This window comes from Mytilus californianus, unplaced genomic scaffold (assembly GCF_021869535.1).
Source record: "Mytilus californianus isolate M0D057914Y unplaced genomic scaffold, xbMytCali1.0.p SCAF_27, whole genome shotgun sequence".
NCBI lineage: Eukaryota > Metazoa > Mollusca > Bivalvia > Mytilida > Mytilidae > Mytilus > Mytilus californianus.
In genome coordinates this window covers 1,913,651-1,924,071 of record NW_026262676.1, presented here as the reverse complement: position 1 = coordinate 1,924,071, position 10,421 = coordinate 1,913,651, and the positions used below count along the sequence as shown (strand labels likewise).

Below are 10,421 nucleotides of genomic sequence, written 5' to 3'. Positions count from 1 at the left end.
AATTTGTATTGAAATATTACATATAAATGATATCAATAGTATTTTGATAAAATTCTTTTAAAATCTTATGTGGATAAAATCTTTAAACCTAGGTTGTTGTTTGTTGTTAGCATCCTAGTATGTGTTTTGTATATTGATTTGCACAAATCAGGCAGTTAGTTTTCATGTTTGAATTGTTTAACACTTTTAGTTATGAGGCATTTTATAGCTATGCTTTTGCTCAGTGTTGAAGGCCATGCAGAGATATCTACTTGCTATCTTTAATCTTTGCTCTCATTGGCAATCATATCACATCTTCTTATTAAAGATGTTTTATTTTACCCGAAAGTTAAACATGAGTCTCCTTTTAGTTTTGATTATATCACTTTTTGTAAGTGAAAAATTACAAGATCCAAACAGTTTTATTCAATAAAAAAATCTAACTTTTTTTTTTTTTTTAACATTCTTAAATTCTTTATTGCACTCTGCTGTTTTAACAAAATACTTGATGTACAGCATTCCATCAAGTATCCCTGTTACACACAATTATTATTGAATATCCAGGGAGAATATACAGTAAAACTTATTTTATTTTATACATAGTCATTTTAATACAATTCTATTTTTCTATAATTCATAATATCATATAAAATCTTATCGAGGTAAAGATGTTACAGACGCTGTGTCGTGATATTTACGGAGAAAAATCCGTTATCGATTCTTTTAATCAAATTTTGAAACATGTGAAGTATGTGAATGAGAGACAGCGTGGTAACTGTTTCTGATACTTTTTGTTATTTTATACCTGTGGATTTATACAAGTTTTTGGAAGTGTTGGATAATAATAAAGAATGGTAAGTTACATTTGATACTGTTTGTTTCTTATAAGCTCTTGTCATGAAAATTTTATTTACAAATTTGACCCCAATTTAACTACCCATGACCTTTATATTTGTAAACATTACAATTGTACTTACTATACTTGTATATATGTTCTTATAGTTTCACATAAAAAAGAAAACAACTATGTCAATTGGACATGCTTTGATACTATATATGCCCTTGAAATTTTACTAAATAACATTTTTGTTCGCTTTGGAGATTCCTTATATCGTCAGGTTATCGGAATTCCAATGGGGACTAACTGTGCACCACTTATTGCGGACCTTTTTTTGTATTGCTATGAGTTACAATTTATGACAAAAATCAGCAAAGACCCATCGAAACAACATCTGATACACAAATTTAATAATACTTTTAGATATTTGGATGATATTTTGGCTCTCAATAATGACGACTTCAGTATGTATACTAAAGAAATTTATCCTGTTGAACTTACTTTAAATAAAGCTAATACTAACAATGACCACTGCCCTTTCCTCGATCTTGATATCTATATCATTAATGGAAAGCTTAATACTAAAATATATGATAAAAGAGATGATTTTTCATTTCCCATCGTTAATTATCCATTTTTAGATGGTGACGTTCCCTTGTCACCATCTTACGGTGTTTATATATCTCAACTTGTACGATTCGCTCGTGTATGTAACAATGTTTTAGATTTTAACGAGAGAAATTTATGTATTACTGAAAAATTATTACACCAGGGTTTTCGATATCACAAACTAGTCAAAACATTTACTAAATTTTATCATCGGTATAAGGACATCATTCGTAAATATAGCTCAACATGCAGACTTCTTATACGTTCAGGTATTTCACATCCAATTTTTTATGGAAATATTCTTTATAAAGCACAAACATGTCAGTATTCACCTCTGAAGATAACAAAACCTTTAAATAGACTTATTAAGAAGGGATATAGTTACGATACTGTTGTCAGGTCATTAAAGATTGCATATTTTGGCGTTAATATTGATTCACTTATAGGGTCTTTGCATCGGCACTAAACACATTTATTTAAAAAAAAAACAATTGTTGGCATGACACGGGTTATGTTCTTCTCATATATGTTATGATGGTATGATACTAAACCCCTAACGGGAAGGATTGTGCCTGATATTCATATGATGAAGGCATAATCTTTCAATCAGTTTAATTGAAGTCTGGAGCTGGCATGTCAGTTAACTGCTAGTAGTCTGTTGTTATTTATGTATTATTGTCATTTTGTTTATTTTCTTTGGTTACATCTTCTGACATCAGACTCGGACTTCTCTTGAACTGAATTTCAATGTGCGTATTGTTATGCGTTTACTTTTCTACATTGGCTAGAGGTATAGGGGGAGGGTTGAGATCTCATAAACATGTTTAACCCCGCCGCATTTTTGCGCCTGTCCCAAGTCAGGAGCCTCTAGCCTTTGTTAGTCTTGTATTATTTTTAATTTTAGTTTCTTGTGTACAATTTGGAGTTTAGTATGGCGTTCATTATCACTGAACTAGTATATATATTTGTTTAGGGGCCAGCTGAAGGACGCCTCCGGGTGCGGGAATTTCTCGCTGCATTGAAGACCTGTTGGTGACCTTCTGCTGTTGTCTGTTCTATGGTCGGGTTGTTGTCTCTTTGACACATTCCCCATTTCCATTCTCAATTTTATTAGACATATGAAAGTTAATACCATTGTACAAAAGCTTTGTTGACTTCTATAAACATGAACAGATAAGATAGGATACATGATGTACATTATATAAAATAATATTTCTTTTTTCTACAATACATTTATCCCTCCCCCCTTTTTCTTGCCAATCTAATTTTATGCTTCACTTACATACATACATAACTTACCTACCTACATGCATGCATACACACATACATATGCATTAATTCATACATTCATACACATGCTTACATACATACATGTACACACATATAAAGACATTTACAGATACATGCATTTGCATACATAAACACATATACATACATTATAGTAGCATACATGCTTACTGATACACTTGAAACATTGAAAACAAATACACAATATTAACATATTAATACATGCATTCTGCTTTTCAAGAAACTGTTTTTTCCAAAAGTTAATTTTATTTATTTTAAGATCTGTAACACCTTTTTTAACATTCTGTTTATTTCTATATTGGCCGTACAATATAATTCAACTGTACTATTGATATTTAAAATTTTTCAATAGGTCTATTTTTTTGGCCTTATTATTGGATTTATAATGTGATTTATAGACTGAGAAAAACATTAAACTCAGCAAGTGATTAAGTCCAAAATAAGCATCATCATGAATCTTGTATCCTATTACTAGAGAGTGTAGGCTTATTACATGTTTGTCAATACCTAGTTTGTGAAATATATATCTCATTGATTTCCAGAAGGTTGTGTTATATGAGCATGTGATGAAAAAATTATTGTAGTTATCTTGTTCATTACAATATGAACAAAGGCTGTTTTCAGAAATTTTCCATTGAAATAACAGCTCTTTATTTTGCAAGATAAAGTGCATTAATTTCCAACTGAACATCTTAATTTTATTATCTTTTAGATATTCAAAAGTGAATTTTATAGTGTCTTTGAGTTCACTATTTATATTTCCTGTATGTAATACCCTTTCCCATTTTAAAAATCCAATAGGTGTTTCTGTTTTTATTCGACTTTGCACTATCTTATAAATATCTTTATAATTAATGCCCTGTATATCCTCATTGTCTCTTAGTCTATTTTTTTCTCTGTTTATATTAACTATAGTTTTGAATGATCTCTCACTTTTAAGCTTCTCCTCCCAGTGATTTGGTATGGCTTTTTTAAGTTTTGAAAATTCAGCAATCCAATTGCTTTTGTTTTTTAGTTTTAAATTGATTACATCTTCTGATATTTGCCCTCTGTTATCAGTTATGTCGTTTATAAATAAAATGTCACTTTCAATCCATTTGTCAAAAAACAGACATTGTCTTTTAAATTTTATCAAACTATTGCCCCATATTATTTGCTTTCTGATCTCTAAAAAGTTACATATTTGATTATTTTAAGCATCATTCAAATTTATCCATGATTTTATCAGTTCTTGATAGAATATCGGTGTATTGTTCCATATTTTTTTATCGAGTAATTTTATGTTTCTTATATTTATCTTGAAAATTAACATTTTTTGCCAAACTTATTCAGGTATAATTTAGGCAACACAGACCAGTTAGCATTTTCTGATTGTATTATTTTTGTAATCCATTTTATATGTATTGACATTATATAAGACTCCAGATCAATCATTTTTAAGCCCCCTTCAGCAAAATTTTTTGTTAATATTGACCTCTTTATTTTATCGTTTCTTCCATTCCAAACGAATCTATAAATTATATTGTTTATGATTTGCAACTTATCTTTAGTAATAATACCGTTAGTAGCAAAATAAGTTAAATTTGGTAGCAGAAGAGCTTTTACAATTAAAATTTTTCCAAGCAATGTTAAATTTCTTTTTGACCATCTGTCTACAAGTTTTGTAATTTTATCCAAGATTTTTTCTATGTTCAATGTTTGACATTCCTTATTATTATACCCAAAATAAATACCAAGACTTTTGACTGGTTTATTTGTCCAATTGATATTTTCATATTTATCTTTACTGCTTTTTAATCTCCCTAACCATATCCCTTCTGTTTTATTCCTATTAAGTTTCAGCCCTGATAGACTTCCAAATGTCTCTATTATACTGAGAGCCAGGCTTATATCTTTACGAGACTGAAGAAACAATGTTGTGTCATCTGCTAATTGACAGATTTTTAAATTACAAGATTGTCCGTCTAATTTTATTGTTATTCCCTTAAGTTCTTTATTTTTTCTCAATCTTATTGCCATTAATTCAACTGTTATAACAAACAGTAAAGCAGAAATCGGACATCCTTGTCGTATTCCCCTATATATTTTAAATGGACTTGAGACCCACCCATTATTCAAAATACACCCTTTAATATCGTTATACATAGTTTCAACCCATCTGATAAATCCACTTTTAAATCCAAACTTTTTGAGAGTTTCCGTCATAAAAATCCCTTCTAAAGAATCAAAAGCCTTACTAAAATCTAATTAAAAGTACTGCTCCTTCTATATTAAATTTTTCTGAATAATCAATTATGTCTTGAATTTGTCTTATGTTAAAGCCAATATATCTATTTTTTACATATCCAGTTTGGTCTAGACTTATAATAGATGGTAAGACTTTTTTAAGTCTTTGTGCTAGCACGTAAGCCAGTAGTTTTGTATCTTTTATTGTGAATTGGTAAGTTCTTTTTTCTCATAATTATTATTGAATACTTTAACCATAATATTTTTTTAAATTATTCCAAAATTACCTATAAAATTCCACTATCAGACCATCCAGGCCAGGGGATTTATTTAACTTCATTTTCAAAATTGCCTCTGTACATTCTTTCTCAGTCACTTCCCCTTCACATTGATTACTTTCTGATTCATCTAGCTGCTTTGATATTTCTGTTTCTATTATATACTTCTTAACCTCATTATCACAGGGATTAGTTGATTCATAGAGTTTTTTATAGTATTTTACTTGCAAGTCTAAAATTTTATTTTGATTTTTGGTAGCCAAACCATTTTCATCATATAATTCAGTAACAACTTTTTTTGTTTGACGACTTTTCTAGCCCCAAAAAATATGCACTATTTTTTTCACCTTCTTCAAACCATTTTATCCTTGACCTTACTTTTTGCCCTTTATTCTTGTCTTTATACAAACTATCTAACTTATTTTCAACATTCTCTATTTCCTTTTGTAGTGTTTTATTTATATCAGTACTATCATTTATTTCATTAGTTCGGTTATTCAACTTTGTTTCCAGAACATAGTCATCTTTCTTTAATTTAGCTCTTCTTTTACAATAGTCTAAACTTGCGTCCCTTACTTCTATTTTCATATTATCCCAAACAATCCCCAAATCATCATAGTTGGTTAATTCTTTTTCATATTTAGATATTAGCTTTTTAATAACATAACCATATTCTTCATTGTTCATTATACTAGCATTTAACTTCCAATACCCCCGTCCTTTATTTCCTCTTTCAGTATTTAATTTGAGTGACACTGCATTGTGGTCAGTTATTTTTTGGACAATAGGTCTAATATCACAACTTTTGCAGTTTTTTTGTACCTCTTTAGAAACAAAAAATAATCAATTCTGGTAGCTTCTGTTCTATCTTTCCTACTCCAAGTAAATTGTCTAGTATTTTTATTTTTGTTTCTCCAAATATCGATTAGTTTACATGATTTTATAAGCCCTTTTAAACTTGTTACTGGTTTATCAAATTTTTTGGGAGATTTAGTTTTATTTTTTGTATTTAGCAGTGACCAAATGTCATAAAAATCACCTCCTAGAATGACTTGCTCCAGTCCGTATTTATCAATAAACACTTTTATTGTTTTAAAAAAACTATTTCTTTCTCTCAATTTGTTCGGAGCATAGATATTAACTAATGTGTAAATATTTTCATCAATTTCAATATTAATCATGATAACTCTTCCTTCTAAATCTTTATGTTCATCTATGTATTTGAATTTGGTTTTATCTTTTATCCATATTGCCACCCCGCGTGAATTGCTTGTCCCGTCACTTCTAAAAAGATTTTCACCAAATTGTTTTTCTAATGTGAACTTCATTTTATTTGTAAAATGGGTTTCCTGCATGAATAGAATATCACTTTTTTGTTGATTTGACCAGCTTACAATTTTACTTATTTTTTCAGGTTGTTGCAGGCCATTGGCATTGACCGTGCTTATATGTAGATTGTTTTTCATTTTGGATTATTTGAAAATTGTCGATTAACCATTTTATCTGGTAAGTACCATTTTCTAATCATAGTTTTGAAAATATTTTCCATATATAGTATGCAGCTGTATTTATATATTTGTATATCATTTTTATATCTTGCTTTTTGAGTGGGGTTTTTATTCATTTTTTGGCAGAAATATTTTACCATATTTCTAGCGTTTTTATTACACTGAAATGTATGTTTACTGAAAGGTTTTAAATAGCTTGTTCTTTTCATATACAGGTATATTTCCTGAGTGTTTACAAAGTACGCTTCATTGATTCTTGTGGATTTAAATTTTAACGATGTACCTTTAAACAATTTTCTAGCTTTTACTATCTTTGTAAACATAAGCGATTTTTTGTTATTGTTTATCCTGCTTCTGTTTCTTGTTTTGAGTGATTTCTTTTCACAGAAATAACAATGATTTACTTGCGGTATTGTGTCTTTAGAATCTGACATAAAGTTTATTTTATTTTTATTTTTAAAACTAAGCATTCTACGTTTGGATCTCAGTTTATAACACATTTTGTATTTAAAGTTTGTTTGTCCAGTTACGTATGTTCTATATTTTGACTTGCTGTTATTAATAACTTTTCCGTTTAGTCTGATGTTTGACACTGAATCGTATTTTGATGATTGTAATGATTGATGTGATGATTTACACTCGTTAAGAATTATTTTATGAGATTTAATAGACAACCATTTAAGACACTCGTCAGTGGATTTTTTTGTAAGATTCAAGAATTTCGAAAGTAAAATAGAAGTCCGTACGAGGTCGAATGACTTGTATTTACTTGTTCACGTGACATTGTATATAAACATAAGCACGTGTTGACACTTTTTTTACCCACAAAATAATGCATGTAAACTTGGGCACTTTTTGGCACAATATGTAGTTTTCGGTACTCTTTTCATCATATCTATTATAAGAAAATTTGATCACACTACATATCACCAGAGAATATATCATTGGTGGTAACAGATATAAAAATGTCCATATATAATAACATACATGTACACATAAAATTCTTACAACAATACCATGCAATATATAGTACACTGTTTTTGTCGAGCCTGCGACTTTTGTCGCAGAAAGCTCGACATAGGGAGAGCGATCCGGCGGCGGCGGCGGCGGCGTTAGCTAACTTCTTAAAAGCTTTATATTTTAGAAGATGGAAGACCTGGATGCTTCATACTTTGTATATGGATGCCTCATGTTACGAAGTTTCCGTCAGTCACATGTCCAATGTCCTTGACCTCATTTTCATGGTTCAGTGACTACTTGAAAAAAAAGTTCAGATTTTTTGTAATGTTAAATTCTCTCTTATTATAAGTAATAGGATAACTATATTTGGTATGTGCGTACCTTGCAAGGTCCTCATGCCCGTCAGACAGTTTTCACTTGACCTCGACCTCATTTCATGGATCAGTGAACAAGGTTAAGTTTTCGTGGTCAAGTCCATATCTCAGATACTATAAGCAAGAGGTCTAGTATATTCGGTGTATGGAAGGACTGTAAGGTGTACATGTCCAACTGGCAGGTGTCATCTGACCTTGACCTCATTTTCATGGTTCAGTGGTTATAGTTAAGTTTTTGTGTTTTGGTCTGTTTTTCTTATACTGTATGCAATAGGTCTACTATATTTGGTGTATGGAATGATTGTAAGGTGTACATGTCTAGCTGGCAGGTGTCATCTTACCTTGACCTCATTTTCATGGTTCAGTGGTCAAAGTTAAGTTTTTGAGTTTTGGTCTTTTTTTCTAATACTATATGCAATAGTTCAACTATATTTGGTGTATGGAAATATTTTATGATCTATTTGTCAGTTACGCAGGTTTTATTTGACCTTGACCTCATTTTCAAGGTTCATTGCTCAGTGTTAAGTGTTTGTGTTTTGGTCTGTTTTTCTTAAACTATAAGCAATAGGTCAACTATATTTGTTGTATGGAAGAATTGTTAGCTGTACATGCCTGCCTAGCATGGTTCATCTGACCTTGACCTCATTTTCATGGTTCATTGGTCAATGTTTAGTTTACTTGGTTAATGTTAAGTTTATGTGACAGTTGTAATAAAGCTTTATATTTAGGACTATCAACATAATATCAATGATTAGTAAAGAAGGCGAGACATTTCAGCGTGTGCACTCTTGTTCTCAAGTACACACAGTGAAAAAAAATATTTTTAAAGCTTTTAATTTTAAGTGAAATATCAAGAATATTTGCAGAAGCTAATCTAAGTGTTGAATGTGTGCTTGTTATATATTTTACAAGCAATTTTAACATTAGTAGCATTTGACAAGTCACAATTCGCTTTGAATAGAAAACATTTTTTTTGGCTCAAATTTATTAAATGCAATTTATTCACTACTTTGATACACGCTTGTTCTATGTCAGAATCTTCGTATTTTATTTTTACATTTTTCTTTTTCTTTTTCAGGTTTAACATTTCGAACAGAAATAACTTCAGTAGAGTTAAAGAGGCTGTTGAAACTAGACCTTCTATTCTCTTCGCAACTTGCTGCATTAGTATACAGCATACAACAAATTTACAGATCAAACATTTTAGATAGTAAATACTGGATGATATAAATAAAAACAGTGCTGTACAAACTATTTTGTGAGACATTTTAACATGGTAATGCATTTTTTTTTTAATGTTTATATATATGATTTTTATTAAAAGTATTTCTATCTAAAGTTTGTATTGTTTATCATCATAAGCAAACTAGCGTTTCTTCTTTGGCTTCTTTGCAGCTGTTTCTCTTGTTGCATCATGAAGATTTTCAGTTGGCGTCACAGGAGATTTTTCAAAGCTTGGATTTTTATTTCTTGACTGCTTAGGAGTATCATGAGTATTATTAGTGCTATCTTGATCTCTGCCTTTTGTTGTTAAATATCTTGTTATGCTCTCTTTATGACCTGTATTTTTGTTGCTCTTTGGCGTTTGACTTTGTTTTTTTTCTGGACAACGCACTTTCTTTAGTATCAAGGATTGACTGAGACTGTTCTGGGTCATTATCCGACTTCTTCCTTTCCTCGATACTCATTGAAGGCTTCGTTATATTTTGGGAATTGCCTACCTCAAGAGACTGGTTGTTTTCACCTATGTAATCATCATTGTTTTCATCATGGTCATCATCATCATCATGTTTTTCTTTGTTAGATGTGTTATCCATTTCATCACCATCTTCATTACCCTCACTATCAGAATTCATATTTTCTGTACATTCAAATTGTTTATGTCCGAATTGCCCACATTTTTTGCATTTCCAGCCATTTGGACATTCTCTTGCTGTATGTCCTTAATCAAGGCACTTGCTGCATTTTGTACTTGGCCTGGTTGGATGAGGCTGACCATAATGATTTATGTTGGCCCAGTATTTCCAAACCTGCATAGTTTTAGGTAGAGTTTGTTCAAAAGTTTTGCATATCAATATGCGGTCACCATTTTTACAATTTGTAATCTTGTTGTCTATTCGGAGCCTCTCCCTATAACAGCTAAGTACCTCACATTTACTGACAGAGGTTTCTAGTGTTCTTATTATTTGGTTGTCGTCTGCTGAGAGGGGAATGTTTTTTACTCGTACTCTGATCGTATATTCCTGTTCACGAAAGGTAATTTTTGGATTTCGAGTATACAGGGTAACAGAAATTCTTCTGATTGTAACTCCTTTGGACAACAGGTTTTTTTGTCCATTTC

The 10,421-nt window shown here is 30.6% G+C and overlaps 1 long non-coding RNA gene across 1 annotated transcript; it reads left to right on the top strand.

Annotated features, from left to right (window-relative positions):
• Positions 1–672: 672 nt before the first annotated feature.
• LOC127732784 (uncharacterized) lies at positions 673–9,788 on the top strand. The gene is made up of 3 exons (XR_007996429.1): positions 673–833; positions 6,653–6,744; positions 9,159–9,788. It is a non-coding gene; the product is annotated as an uncharacterized LOC127732784 (long non-coding RNA).
• The last annotated feature ends 633 nt before the right edge of the window (positions 9,789–10,421 follow it).